The 15,466-nt window shown below is 48.3% G+C and overlaps 1 long non-coding RNA gene across 1 annotated transcript in view; it reads right to left on the bottom strand.

The window, feature by feature from the left end:
• The window catches only part of LOC121085073, a 135,977-nt gene that overhangs the window by 25,558 nt on the left and 94,953 nt on the right, over nucleotides 1–15,466 (bottom strand). Inside the window, exon 5 of the long non-coding RNA XR_005826946.1 lies at nucleotides 12,090–12,462. This is a non-coding gene — a long non-coding RNA (uncharacterized LOC121085073). The remainder of the gene's footprint in view (nucleotides 1–12,089; nucleotides 12,463–15,466) is intronic.

Below are 15,466 nucleotides of genomic sequence, written 5' to 3'. Positions count from 1 at the left end.
AACAAAAATTGAAGTACATGTTGGCTGTAACTGTCAGCTACCGTCATCTCAGGCTGCATCTGTTCCCACGCTTAATCTCTAAGACGAGCAAACACAAACACCTAGCAGGGCTTCAAAAAAGTCAGCATCTATCAGTTGCACAACTGGCTTCCTAACCAGAAGGGATGGAGGGACACCCCGAAGCGGAGGCTGACTCCCGGAGGCAGAATGCTTAGAGGGAATAGATTGGATGGAGGGATGGAGGGGGAAAGGAAGAGACACGGGAAGGAGGAGCAGTCTCCTTCCTCCTCCATGTTTCCTTTCCTCCCCACTCTCATTGCACCAAACTACTCAAGGCTTCTGCTGCTTGCCATGCTTTCTAGCAGTCAGAAAGTCCTTTAAAACCACCCACAGGAAGTGGCATCTCAGGTGCTCAGAGAAACCCAAAGTTGCTTCAAGAGCCAAGGCTGGCCCAAGACAGGCCAAGCTCCTCACTGAGCTCCAGCGAGCTGGTCTCAGGAGAAGATGCCAAAGGATGAGGTGCTGGGACATCCTTGGCTGGCAGTGCTTCAAGCGCCAGCTTTACCGGGCAGAACCAAAACTCTTGACTTTGGGTGAGATGTTTGATGGCCCATAGGACTCCGCAGCGGAAAGAGGGATGACCCCTCTCTTCTGTACTTTGTTCATCACAGTTATTTAGCTGTAGGACCGTGGCAGAAGCAAGGGAGCTGCATAGCACAGCAGGTCTTTGCTGTTGATGGGGACTCAGAGGTGGCACCCTGCAACTACCAATGGGAATGTGAAAAGGAAGTGGCAGCAAGTTACAGCCCTGGGAAAAAAAGAAAGGACACACTTGGTGCACGCTTCTTTCTTCTTTTTCAAGCAGATGGAACGTTTTCAAACTTCCAACCTTAATTTTTTGAAAATACCCCTTTATATTGGGATAAACCACTTCATTGAGATGGAGATGCTCTCCAAAGCCAATATCCACTGCACCTCTGATGGATCAAAGGTTTTTTATGTACTTAAAGGTACAAAAAGATGCTTCAAAGTGCAAAGAATATATGAACTGTCAAAAAATTTGACTTTTTCTCTTTTAAACAATCACCTAACTCATAAGCAAAGTCAAATTAAATTAAGAAAAGGGAAACTCTAGCAAGATGTTGGGAAGTATTTCACAACACCATGCATCTTCCTGTCAGGAAAAGCTTCCCATGGGAAGGCTGGCAGTGGGGGAGCTCAGTCACCACTGGCTTCCCAGCCCAGAGCTGCACTGCCTAATCTGATGCTGGCAGCATCGTGAGCGGCGGATGCGGTGGGTCCTTCCCAGCTTGCCCGCTGCAGGACAGAGTTCGGCTGACTTCATCGGAAGCGAATCCCCCGCCTTCCCTCTTCCCCCTCCAGCCCCCCATTCATGCTGGGAAGGAGCCTGGCAAACCCTGGGGAGATTACAAGGCAGGGGAAGCAGGAGGTTAAAACACTCTGAGGCCCCTTTCAGTCTAAAAGACAAAAGTAATCGTGAAGCTAAAACAGATGCTTTGCTGAAAATAAAGAGTGGTTTACACAAGTCTCAAAGAGAAGCCAAAAAAAGAAAATACCGTAAAGTCCCAGGAAACTATGAGCATCCTGCTCTTATAAATAATACTTGAGTCTACAATAATATTATTGCAATATTTTGAAATGATGCTGAAAGATTATGCATGTTGTTTGAAGGATAAATTTGAGATGGCACAAAAAGGAGACCATGCTGCTGCATCTGAGTTTAAAAATATGTGTATTTACAATGTACTTCCATGAGTGACACTGGAAAGACTGACAAGACCAGCCACCCAGGCACAGGGACAAGCAATCACCCGTTTAAGTGAGCTCTCAACAGCCAGAGCAAGAGATGCCAAGAGAAAGACCATGGAGAGATAAGCAAGAAACACAATTCAGTGTAATTGTGCTCAACTCCCGTCCCACTTGGTGAGGCAACCTGTTTCCTCAGAGACCCAGAAAGGAGCAATAGTCCAAGATAATATTTCTGTAGGTTCACAGACATTTGTCCGTGGTCTTTTATGGTGCTTTGACCCAGCTCACCTGTGTGAGGGTAAAGGGATGCTCAGGCTCCAGGCTCATCTACTCCTCCACCTTTCTGCTGAATCTGCCACCTCTGAGCCGCAGCAGCTGCCAGCAGTTTCTTGGCACAAGCACGTCTCTGCTGCCGAACGGACTGAAACTGCCATGTCTCTCCCCGTCAGTTAACACGAATGGATCGACTGCAATAGGGGATCACAAGCTGCATGATCTGAAGAATCATAGCGATAGAATGGTTTGGGCTGGAAGGCATCTTAGAAGGTCATCTAGTCCAACACCCTCTCATGGGCAAGGACACCTTCTACTAAATCAGGTTGCTCAAAGCCCCGTCCAACCTGGCCTTGAACACTTCCACTGAGGGGGCATCCACAGCTCCTCTGGGCAAATCTGGTCCAGTGTTTCGCCACTCTCGTCTTAAAATGTTTCTTCCTATGTCCAATCTAAACCTCCCCCCTTTCAGTTTAAAACCATTGCCCTTTGCCCTGTTGCTATAGGCCCTGATAAAAGGTCTTTCCCTGTCTTTCTTGTAAGCCTCCTTTAGGTACTGGAAGGCTGCAGTAAAGTCTGCTGGGAGCCTTCTCTTCCTCTTCTCTCTTCTCTTCCTCTTCTCTCTTCTCTTCCTCTTCTCTTCCTCTTCTCTTCCTCTTCTCTTCCTCTTCTCTTCCTCTTCTCTTCCTCTTCTCTTCCTCTTCTCTTCCTCTTCTCTTCCTCTTCTCTTCCTCTTCTCTTCCTCTTCTCTTCCTCTTCTCTTCCTCTTCTCTTCCTCTTCTCTTCCTCTTCTCTTCCTCTTCTCTTCCTCTTCTCTTCCTCTTCTCTTCCTCTTCTCTTCCTCTTCTCTTCCTCTTCTCTTCCTCTTCTCTTCCTCTTCTCTTCTCTCTTCTCTTCCTCTTCTCTTCCTCTTCTCTTCCTCTTCTCTTCCTCTTCTCTTCCTCTTCTCTTCCTCTTCTCTTCCTCTTCTCTTCCTCTTCTCTTCCTCTTCTCTTCCTCTTCTCTTCCTCTTCTCTTCCTCTTCTCTTCCTCTTCTCTTCCTCTTCTCTTCCTCTTCTCTCTTCTCTTCCTCTTCTCTCTTCTCTTCCTCTTCTCTCTTCTCTTCCTCTTCTCTTCTCTCTTCTCTTCCTCTTCTCTTCTCTCTTCTCTTCCTCTTCTCTTCTCTCTTCTCTTCCTCTTCTCTTCTCTCTTCTCTTCCTCTTCTCTTCTCTCTTCTCTTCCTCTTCTCTTCTCTCTTCTCTTCCTCTTCTCTTCTCTCTTCTCTTCCTCTTCTCTTCTCTCTTCTCTTCCTCTTCTCTTCTCTCTTCTCTTCCTCTTCTCTTCTCTCTTCTCTTCCTCTTCTCTTCTCTCTTCTCTTCCTCTTCTCTTCTCTCTTCTCTTCCTCTTCTCTCTTCTCTTCCTCTTCTCTCTTCTCTTCCTCTTCTCTCTTCTCTTCCTCTTCTCTCTTCTCTTCCTCTTCTCTCTTCTCTTCCTCTTCTCTCTTCTCTTCCTCTTCTCTCTTCTCTTCCTCTTCTCTCTTCTCTTCCTCTTCTCTCTTCTCTTCCTCTTCTCTCTTCTCTTCCTCTTCTCTCTTCTCTTCCTCTTCTCTCTTCTCTTCCTCTTCTCTCTTCTCTTCCTCTTCTCTCTTCTCTTCCTCTTCTCTCTTCTCTTCCTCTTCTCTCTTCTCTTCCTCTTCTCTCTTCTCTTCCTCTTCTCTCTTCTCTTCCTCTTCTCTCTTCTCTTCCTCTTCTCTCTTCTCTTCCTCTTCTCTCTTCTCTTCCTCTTCTCTTCCTCTTCTCTCTTCTCTTCCTCTTCTCTCTTCTCTTCCTCTTCTCTCTTCTCTTCCTCTTCTCTCTTCTCTTCCTCTTCTCTCTTCTCTTCTCTCTTCTCTTCCTCTTCTCTTCTCTCTTCTCTTCCTCTTCTCTTCTCTCTTCTCTTCCTCTTCTCTTCTCTCTTCTCTTCTCCAACCCCAACTCTCTCAGTCTTTCTTCATCGGACAGATGCTCCACCAGGACACTAGGGTAGATGAAGGTAGCTCTCCTGGAGGTGAGCCCACCCCTGGAGTTTGGGCTGTATTTATTTTATCTATCTGATGAACGCCTTTGGCTGCTTCACTTGCTAACCCACCCTTCTGAATGGCAAAAGGACTCTGCACCATCTTCCCCCAACCTCTGGAGCGACAGGTGAGGAGCCAGTCTGCCAAGCAAGGAAGCAGCACAACTAGCAAGATGTGGCTTTACTTTGTGCTGACTTCCAGAAAGTTTGAAGCACCCGTGCAACTGTCCTGGCAGTTAAACTCTGCCGTAGCTGCAGGTATGTTCGCACTAGACCATGCCTCATGGGTTTTATACTCGATGGCTACTTATATATGCAGAACGCAAAGATGAAGATAAGTCTTCCTACCTACTGCCACCTCAAGCCAGCTGTCACCCCGCTGCCAGCGGAGCTTTCTGCAGACCTCCCTTCGGCACCGACAGGTGACTTTTCATCCCCAAGTTTAAGCCAGACCAGTACAGAAGTGACAGCCCCTTTGTTTAGTTCTTATACAACCAAAATACCCGCAGCTCAATTACAGCCAAAACCTACTGCCTGGCAAAAAGAGCAGCCAATTCTTTACATGCAGGACATAGTGGCAAACAGTAGAGAAAAGGGAAAAACAGAAGGGGGGGGGGGGGGGGGAGGGAGGAGGGATGAAAAAAAAAAAGGAGGGAAAAAATTGAAATAAGGAGGGAAAGAAATCAGATGTGGAGAAAAGGATGGAAAGAATAAAACGACCAGGCAGGGTGACTTTAGTAAGGCTCAGGCACCAATCCAGCACTTGCTCACGTGGCATACTGCCCATGAAGAACAGGCACTGCATTAGGTACCAGGTCCCCTGCACACTGCCTGGCCCCAGGCTTTAGCCTCCCTCCTGCACAGACGGCCTCAAGATCATGTTTCGATCCTTATAAATTATTTACATCAGATATGAGGAAGTGGAGACATTAGAGATGGAAAAGATGCACCAACCTATCCCCTGGGGAAGACAGCTAGATCCTCCCCTGTGTCACACGAGCAAAGCAGTGATGCTCTGTCTCTCCTTGGGAAGATGTTTTGCTGCTCAATGCCCTCACCAGGTCGAATTGCTTCATGGTATCTTTGCATAAATTGCATTTGTTTTGACCTCTAACTCCTTCCTCCTGCCATCACCACCTGCCTGCATCCCATGCAGTCCTCTGGAGTTACGCAGCATCACAGTGACACTTCCCCCTTTAAAATTTTCAGAAGAAATTAATTATTCTGCAAAGCCCAGTGAAAGATACCTTACAGAATACTCCAGAAATCATGTATTCTTTTAAAAAATAAGTATCAGACTAATTTTGAAAACCAAGAACCTTCAATTGGAGGACCTTCAGCTAAAAGTTCGCTCTTCCTGCCTTTGCCTCCCAGAGTGGGAGGGCAATCACTAGTGAGGGATGTGGTCAGCAGAAAAGTATTTCCTGAGCTACGGACCAACTGCTTTGTAAAGTTACTGCTGCAGTACCAAAGGAAATGAGTGACTGCAGCGCAGCTTCGTGCTGCATCCCGCAATGCTCAGCCAGCTGGAGTTCATGGGACGGGGCAGCACCCGCTCTCCTGAACGCTTGGCAAAGTTCAGAAAGCACGAAACAACCCTGTCCACATCCCTAGCATCACATTGCAAGAGCTAACTCCCTCCTGACAACTGAGATAGAGTACATAAAAGGGTGTGCCATGCTTTGAACTCCTCGGTAATTCACCTCCTTGCCAGGATTTACGCATTCTTTCTGTTGGCTCCAAGAGTTGTCAATGCTTCCCTCACTGACACAGAGCTTTGTGCAGATGAAAGACTCCTGCTGCAGGTCGTCAAGATTTACGGTAATTTTGGTTCAGATCAGGAAAGCACTTATGCATGAGCTTAAATCACTGCCAAAGTCAAGGGCACTGGGTTGCACGCTCCCATACTCCCAAGCAATCAAGATTAAACATTATTTTTTTTTTTTTTTTGGGGGGGGGGGGGCGGATAAAAAGGCATGGAGAACCTTAATTAAAGCTCGATGGCAATTACCTATATGAGCTGTTTGTTACTGTAACAAATCAGGTGGGAAGATGACCAAGCATAGTTTGGATGTGAGGACAGAAACGGGATGGGGAAAAGCCTGCACTCAGTTTGCTCAAGCAAGCACAGGGTGCACGACACAGCGTCCGTTCACAGCACCTTCGAAAACGGGCTCTGTTTTCAGGACACCCAAGTGTTTTCAGGACACCAAAGTGACAGAGGAGAGGTTCCCAGTTATTTTTTTACTGAAGATTCACCTTCTAACAGATATTTTCTGACCTGCTTAAAATGACTGGGACCGAGCTCATCTGTTTCTTCCCCCAGGGTGTACTGCATTTCTGCTGGCTTGTCCTGCTTCACATGCAGGAGCCTATGCTGGTACTGGGAAGCCCTGAGCATAGAGCAGATGTTTTAGAGGTTCTTCTAGATTCCACAACTCCTACCTGGCTGGCAGCAGCTATGCTGAACAGATTTGGGGATTCAAGTATATTTGGTAGTTCAGCCCATCCAGTCACCATTCCTGCATTCCCAGAGCTACACACGGATGGCTGCCAGCCACAACCACATCCTCAACAGGTTGCTCCACAGATCTCTGCTGTACCACCACCTAAGGCTGTGTCAGAGCAGGACCAAAACTGGGCACTGACAACGTCCTGGCCACACACTGGAATCACTTCAACCTTCCCACTATGAGCATGCAAGCTTAACCCAGAAAATGGTTTCTAGCAAGAGCACTGCGGGTTGCAGGTTGACTGTGCACTGGTGGCTTCTAGAGAAAAATTATCTCAGCTGACAAATAAAATTACGGGTTTGGTTTTGGTTTGGTTTTTTGTTTTTTTGTTGTTTTTTTTTTTTTTCTCCCAACTGCAAACTCAGTCTGGGAACTGAAAGCAAAGACCTGAGCTCTCCTCGTCACCTGAAGCACCACCACCTGGCATGTAATCTTGACGTGCTTGAGATGCACATGCTATGGGGCATGCCGGGTACATGCCATGGGTATGTGGGGTACACGCCATGAGGGCACGGGTGTGTGGGCTGCATGCCATGGCTACAAGGGCTGCATGCCATGGGTATGCAGGATGCTTGCTTATGGGTATGCAGTGTGCGTGCTGGGAGCATATAGGGTATGGGCATACCATACCATGGGTTTGCAGGGTGCACACCATGGGTATGTGGGGTGCATGCTGTGGGTATGCAGGGCACACACTGTGGGTAAGCTGCCTGAGTCCAACTCAGCCAAGGTTAATTGCAACAATTCAGAAGCCACAGCGAGAGACAACACCTGAGACGACAGACAGACAGAGCACGCAGCCGGCACTTAGAGGGAACCCCCTCCCTCTCCTCCATCCAACATGATCCTGCAACAGGACAAAGAGCAGGCACCCAGCAGGACAAGCCAGGCTGACTCAGCTGGGAGTGACCTGGCCATGCTGGCTGGCCACCCCAGCTGGACACCAGTCCCGAGCATGGTGCTTCCCTATGACCGCCCCCAACCCCTCACTGAGGCAACCACCCATTTCCACAGGATGGGGCAGCCCTGCACCCAGAGGCAAAGCAGCGACATGCAGATACCTCAGCAGGAGCTAGAGAATGGGAAAAAACTTACTGTGGTGTTATGTCAGGCAGACCCAGCTGGGGAGCACAGCCCAAGGGCCAGCTGGTCATCCACAGCACCGGAGACCTCCATCCCAGCATCACCTCCGGGCACCAGCGCTTGGGCAGCGGTGGCTCAACAGTGGCACAGGGCCAGGGGCTGGCAGGCTGGCCTGAGGTCACTGTGACAAGGCTGGGGTGACTCAGATCAATTCAGGGACAAAAATGGTGAGAAGAGAAAGTCTGAAAGAAAGGAGATCTAGCTCACATGTGACGGCACCCAGAAACGCCTGGGACCACTGCGCTGTGAGCTCTGATGGGTGGTGGGCTGCACGACAGAGAGCAGGAGTCAGGACACAGAAAAACCTCAAAATCAGGCTGTGGACACCGTTTCAGGAGAAGGAGGAAGGCTGTGCATCCCCAGGGATGGTGCCACCCACAAGTAGGGTGGCATTGTCCTGCTCCCTGACCCCCACAACCCTACCCCGGGGATAGGGCTGCCTGGGGATGTGGCACCCATCAGCCCCAGCATTTCTAGCAGGCTGACAAAGAGGATAGCTGCTGCAAATGGCAGAAGAGCCTTTCCAAGGAGTCACGCATGACACAGTCTTGGCCCACTGCCACACCAAGGAGGGCTGTTATCTCTCATGGGGTACTGCAGAAAGATGTGCCAGTGGTTTGGCTCTTTGAACCAAAGCGGTCCTTTCTGGCCAGCATCACTCTGAGACCCATCCCATGCTCCTAAGAGCATCCCAGAGCTGAGCCAGCACGGGTGCTCATGGCGAGACCTTCAGCTGCAACTTCCTCACCGTACCTGACATGGTTGTCAACCTTACACCCACACAAATAATGTCTTTTGCTGGGCATCTGGGACTTGACCTCGTGCTGTGCATTACGTGGCTGCCACAGGCCAGCTTGAAGATACTTCTAATTAAAGGGTGAGTGAGTAACTTGCTGTGGCCACAGAAAACCTGAAAAACTCACATGAGACCATTTAGCAGGACAAACCCACAATGCACATTCAGTTTCTGTCCATGGAAGAGTGCAATTTATCAGACTGATGCTGAGCTGAGATAACGACCCTGCCCTGTCCTTAGTACAACACTGTAAGAGAGTATTGACCTGGCAAAGACACCCTCCTGCAAGGGAAAAACAAAGATGCTAATTCAGAGCTGCTTTTTCCAGGAACCTCTCAAGGAGAGTTTAACCACACTTGGGTGGTTGGGTGGATGGCTGGTCTTGCCTTCTGCCCAGGAGGGCTCCTAGGGACAAACTTGCCTTCATGGACAGAGCTCAGCTAGGGGAAAGGACAATCCACCAACAGGTCCCTCTGCTCTCCATCAAGAGCTCTGCCCACACGCATTGCAGAAACTAAACACCCTGCACTGTCAGTTCTGCACTGAACAGGGGCAAAGAGAAGGCAAAGGGAAGATGCTGTGTGGGAAGAAGCTATAAGCAACAGCAGTTGTTCCTCCCTGGCTCTCTCCTACCTGCTAAACACCCAGAGAACACCTTGAATCGTCAACAACTACCAGACAAACTCCAAAGCACCAAGACAGAAAGGGAAAGAGAGGAAGGAAAACAGCCTATCCATTAAAGAGGCGAGAGGATGGAGAGATGAAGCTTTGAGCAAGCTGTGAGTAAGTCTGGAGAAAAGCTATGCCTGGTATAGGAGAGGATGGTTATTCACACCACCTAATGTGAAGCAAAGCCTTCACACGCAGTGAGGGAAGAGGGTCCCTACAAAGGCTGAAGTCACCAGCCGTGCGTACAAGGACCTTCCAAGCGAAGACGTGTTTGCACAGCGGTAGGCCCGCCTGTTTTATTTAAACGAACAGCCTCCCTTCCCCTCCTCAATCTCACACCCTCCTGGGCACATGGACAATCCTCACAGCCTCGATCACCAGCAAAACCTTGACGCAAGCACCTCTGACCTACAGACACAAATCCATTTATCGCCAGGCTGGGATGCTGGACAAAGAGGAGCAGTGTCTCAGAGCTGGGTGCCAGGGCCACTCTCTGATTCAGCAAAGCCCTTGATAAGAAATGTCATCCTCCATTGAGTAATTTTAGCCCGTGAGATAAGAATCTCTATCAGGCTCAAACATATGGCTGGCTGCAGAGCACGCAGCAAAATGAGACGGGTAATTTATTTGCTTGTGCTAAGAGCACTCCCACACTCCAAAAAGCTGATGCAATGAAATAATAAGTGCCAAATTACACTGTTCTTCTCTGGAGACCTGGAAGAGGCTCCTGCAAGATACAAGGGGTAGTATCTCTCTCCTACGAGCATCAAGCCACCGAGGAGACAACAGTACTACACAACTAACCAAGGCACGGCTGCACAGGATTTTCTAAGGCCTGTTTCTCTCGTTAAATCCTGCTCGTTACATAGGAGCTTACACCCACAGATATGACTGGGGCTCTGTATGAAGTGCCAGTAGATGCTTTCAATGGGAGGAAGCGGAGGGGTTAAGTGACAGAATTAGACAGGACCGAGGGCTGAACTCCAGCCTCCTGAGATAAGCCCTAGTCATTACAGCAGGACCACCAGTCTCACCAGTCTACTCAGTGCTGGGGTGTCCCCCTGCTAAGTCCAGCTTGGCACCTCTGCTTTAGGTGACCCGGGTTAATCTGTATGAACAGAATATTGGGCCAGACACTGCCTGGCTTGAGTTGCTCAGAGTAATGAACTCCTTCACCTGAGCTGCAACAGGAGCATCTGATCCACAGGGACAACTCAAGGATGCTCCCAAGAAGCACTTAGCATATTTAACCACTGGGAAGATAGAGCTCTCTCTTACCCTTTCTCGGTTATCATCAAGAGAGATATAAAACTAGATGTTCTCACTCTGTATAGCCACTCTATTCCCTCTCATCTTCAACAGCACAGCTGTGGTTCAACTTGTATCACACACTCCCCCACCATCACCTTTAAATAGGGGAATTTCACTCTCAAACTGAAGATGAACATTGGAAACATCCACCCTGAAACAGAAACTCATGTTTAACCCGCACGTATTTCAATTTGGTGCTTCTAAGGAACTGGGCTAGACCCAGACCTTGAAAGTGTCCCTCCTCTCTCTGATTCAAACCTGCTGTAGAAATGTTGTAGCTACACACTTGGTCACAATCTCCTCACTGATGTGAAATCAATGTTGCTTCCTGGCCAGTGGTATCTTCCCATCACCAGATCTACCCATGTCATCGGCATCCTCACTGGAAATACCAACAGTTAAACCAACGACTGAATGAGTCAGATGAAAAACTTCTTGCTAATATTAAGAGATGCTCCTTCCAGCTCAGTGCCGAGACACGGGGGTGAGGGGGAGTGGGGAAACCTCTGATCTGCAAAAAATGAGGGGATTTTAATCTCAATGGAGTTCAGTTCAGAATTTTTCATCATTGCCAAATTTATTAGGGAATGTTAACATGACGATATAGGTCTACGTGCACGTGCTGGCATGGCCTTCCTGGCGACACCACACAGAGCAACCTCAGAGGAAGAGTCTGATCAAGCCTTTCCACCCTCACCACCACAAACCATCCTGACTGCGCAAAGTGCAGCAGAGGAAAGCCACATGCCCCTCACACCCATTGAGCTGTACCACTAGAACAGATGAAACTTAAGACACCTCTCTGCCATCTTGGCCAGCCTTCCTCTCCTCCAAGGAATGCTCCCAGTGCTCCAGAGCCCAGGGCACAACAAGCACGGAGCCACATATGTTTAAAAGGAAGAAATATTTGCAGCAGGAAAGAAGCTAAAAAATAAATCAAGCTTCAACTTCCTTTTCTGCAAACAACATTTTTCAATTCTCCGAAGGTGGTAAATTGAAACCAGGTAATTTTGCTCTATTTTCTCCAGCTGCTGCCTTTCTCCTCTTGTGGCTTTGGATGAGGCAACGTGATAAGCCCATTTATTTCAGCTCTCTTTGTATGTCATCAGTTTGGAAAATACATCACCGTCGTGCTCTGGAGCTGGAGCTGCAAATAGTGCAGATGAGCATGAGGGACTTGTTATCCTCACTTCCAAAAATAAAGCAGCAAGCTCCTCTGGCACAAAGTAAAGGCACAAAGTTTCCTCCGGAAGCGATGTATTTAATGTGCGTGTGTGAGCAGAGCTGCTTGAAAAATTAAGTCTTAGATATGTGGACAAGTAAAACTAGAGATCTGCTGATTATTTTTACATGAAGCCTGCTCAAGTGTCTGCTGGTCTCTGTGATGGGCTCTGCAGAGGCAGGCACGGGTGATGCAGGACATGGGGATTGGGCAACAGAACAGGAGGGAGGCTGGGGGCAGTACGAGAAACCACTCAATCAAAAATCAATGCCTGGACTCATGCCACTTCTTGCGTGATGGGTATTTGAGTGAGGTGGGAAGGAGGGAAAATGTTTGGCTGGTTTAGGGTATTTTTTACCTTGTTATGAAGCCAGTCCCACTCTGGAGGTCAGGAAGCTGGCTTGTAGCATCACCTTTCCTCCTTCCTCCTGTATCTTCCCTTGTGCACCTTCCTCCTGGGCAAAAATCCATCTCTAACACAAGAGCTATACTCCAGGCTTTTCTCCTTTTGTGCACTCCCAACAGCAACACAGCACTGATTTTAGTTACTTGTGCAAAGCAGCCAACTCTGTTCTTTCTCCTTGTGTGATACTGGAGATATCAACTTAAGCTCCCCTGTCCCCAAAGCCTAGGGGAAGGGTTGCCCAGCGAGTTCAGAAAGTCTTTTGAGACATTGTAATCCAAGGCAAAACGCAGCCCGTCAAGCTTTATCATCTGAACAGTGAATGCACCTATAAAGAAAACACAATTTTAGTATGTGGATCGGGACAGACTGACAAACTTTCAGGTTTTATACATGGTTTCTGTTAGTATTAAAAGAGAGTAATATCTGATTCCCCCTTCAAGGGGATACCCTGCCCTTACACTACTGAATGAAGAACATCTTGTTCATGTCTGCAAATTCAGCCAACAGAAGGTACTGCTCAAACTGAGATGATGAACAAGGCATGTCAAAGAAAGCGGAAAAAACCCCAATTCTATCACCCTTGGAGGGTTTCAAAAGCTTGATTAGTTTTTTTCCCATTCTAAAGGACTGGGGAGGGGGGGGGGGGAGATAAAAACCTTGGCGTTTTGAAGTTTTCTAAATTTAAACAGATTTTGATTTGAAGCACTTTGGTTCAACAGTGGGAAAATCTCACTTTGGTATCATAAACTTTTACACTTTTCATTGTAATTTGCATTAGAAACAAAGATTCATTTCAAATACAAACCAAAATACCAACACAGCTGGAAAATTTAGATGTACTGTCAGTAGCCAACCCTCTCCAAAATTTTACTATACTTTCCACAAAAAGGAAGATTTATTGAAGCCAACTCTCTCCGGAGGGTGCATTCAACTTCAGCACGGGTATATTGGTGAAAAATTCCCAGTCAGCTCAAGTGCTGACAAAGGAAACATCGAGCTGCTTTAATCAAATTAAATAGATTTTAATACACAATGCAATATAGTTAGTTTTACATGTCAATTCTATCCTAAAACAATTTCAGTGCTCAACTACAGATTCACAGACTAGCAAAATGACAATGTGTGTTGATTAATACTAACGCAGACATTGCTCCACTGGGTATAAAATACTGGCCCAATGAGGAGGCAGGAAAAACTCCAAAAAACAAATCTAGATTAACTTCTAAGGTCAAAAATAGCAGTTTTTTTCTGCACAGAGAGAAACAGAAACACAGTATCAGGAACTAAAGATTTTCAGAATGTCCAGGAGCTCCTCCTGTGGACATTGGCTGGACACAAGCAGTCCCATGTAATGGTCCTGAAGAAGAAAGAGCAAGCTCCATCTGCTTTCAGGGAACATTTGGAAGACGTGGAGAATCAACACAATGGATATAGCCAAGACTCCTTCGGATGGCAAGAGCTGCAGAAGAAGGAACCGACAGCCCCATCTTATTAGGAGCAAACTCCAAATGAACTCCAACCCAGCAAGCAAGGAGGACTGCCAGGGTAGGCAACACAGACACCAATTCAGGTTTAGAAGGCAGCTGGGAATAACTTGTAACTTAGCCTCCTAAAAGAAGGCATCTCTTTTGTCTATGGATGTTTGGTCTTACCCAGATTTAATGTTCTTAGTTACAGACACCCACAGTGCAGTGAGAGGCTGGCAGGAGGAGGAGGGCTGGTTCGTACTGCTGAGGAACCTCCTCCCTTGGGCACAGAACGTGGCACACGAGGTACAAAGCCAGTGAAGCCCACTGAAGCATTTTTTCTAGGGAAGCTGAGAGCGATGGATCACCTCATTGCCAGAAGAAACAAGATGGTTAACTAGCGTGGTGGAAGCAAATGGCCCTGGCACTCACCAGGAGCATGGGAAGGACAGCGAGGAAGACAAGAATTGTAAACAGGGGCCCAGCCATGAAGGTGGTGGTACCATCCACAACTCCACAGATGGGTCTCTCTCACCATCTCTTGCTGCCTTCTGCATTTATGTGTCAAGCATTTACATGCCACACCATCTCTCCTGCTCCAAGACCTGCAGCACTGTTTCGGAGGCTGGTTCTCTAAAGGCCCTCCCACCCCACCCCAAGGCACTACAGGCTCCTCTTGGGTTGTACAACGCAATTCATTGCGTCCATCTCCATCCCGTGAATCAGTGGGCCAGGCCTGCTCCCTGCCATGTAACCAAATGCACCTGATGGCCCATCCTTGGCCAGGTCATGATGCTGTGTCCCCCATCAGAGAGGGAGAAACACGAATAGGATGAGATCTACGCCTCTGGGCCAACCATCTCACGCGCACCTACCACATCAACGTCTCCTCCCCACTGAAGTGCTTTACCACACCCCAACCACACGCTTCCACCTTCTTCCCTCATTTTAACCTGCAAAACCTCCTACGTCACCTCCCCATCCCTAGAAGGAGGTGACGCACTAGCCCTAATTTTGCGTGATGAGATTCTCTTGTTATTCAAAGACCTTGTGGCTGCCAAGCACCTTTCAAGACCAGGTGTCCACGTCAGCGCTTTCCAATGAGCACCACAAACTGGTCTGCTCTGAAGACACGCTCTCTGTGATGTTGGAAATTAGCCACCAGCAGAAGTCATTGAGGAAGAGGGAGAAAAAGCAGCGTGGTGTGAGCAGCTCCAGCGCGCACCGGGGCTGGTGTTGTGTCGGAACTGCTGTGGCCGTAAATCCAGGGTTTGCGATGTGCAGCCTAGAAAGAGACTGCAAGGCTCAGGGCATCTGGCATTACAGAGCGTTATCTGCAGGCTGCCAGCGATATTCTCCTGGGCAGGGAATTACGGTGACACAGTGACATTAAAAGCACAGCTTCCAGTAGCATCCCAGCTGCCCGAAGCCCTGGCATGAGGCAGCCGAGCTGTCCCAACGCTGACCCTCCCCGGGAGGAACACAGCATGCTGACAGTCCTGGCACGGGGATTAGCAAGGCAGCGTTGAAGTGCTAAACACAGATACAACCAGGGAGCAAAACCAGCTTTCCAGGAGTAAGGGAACAGGCAGGAACATCTTTTCACGCATCAGTCTTGCCCTGTTCTCGACTGAAGTCAATGTTCAGATGGATAAATTGCCCACATGGCTGAGCTGCAACAGCACAGGTACACAGTGACCTGTAACCAGGCAAACCTGGGGCACAGCACTTACAACAATTACATGCAAGACTACCTCCAAACACCTTACCCGAATGGTAAAAGCAAGAATAATTTGGGTTACGGTCTGGATTGCCTTCCTCTCCCACGCTTCCTCGGCAGCTGGTTGTCCCTGCTTCTGCTGC

This window comes from Falco naumanni, chromosome 3 (genome assembly GCF_017639655.2).
Source record: "Falco naumanni isolate bFalNau1 chromosome 3, bFalNau1.pat, whole genome shotgun sequence".
Classification (NCBI taxonomy): domain Eukaryota; kingdom Metazoa; phylum Chordata; class Aves; order Falconiformes; family Falconidae; genus Falco; species Falco naumanni.
This window is presented reverse-complemented; position numbering and strand designations above follow the sequence as displayed.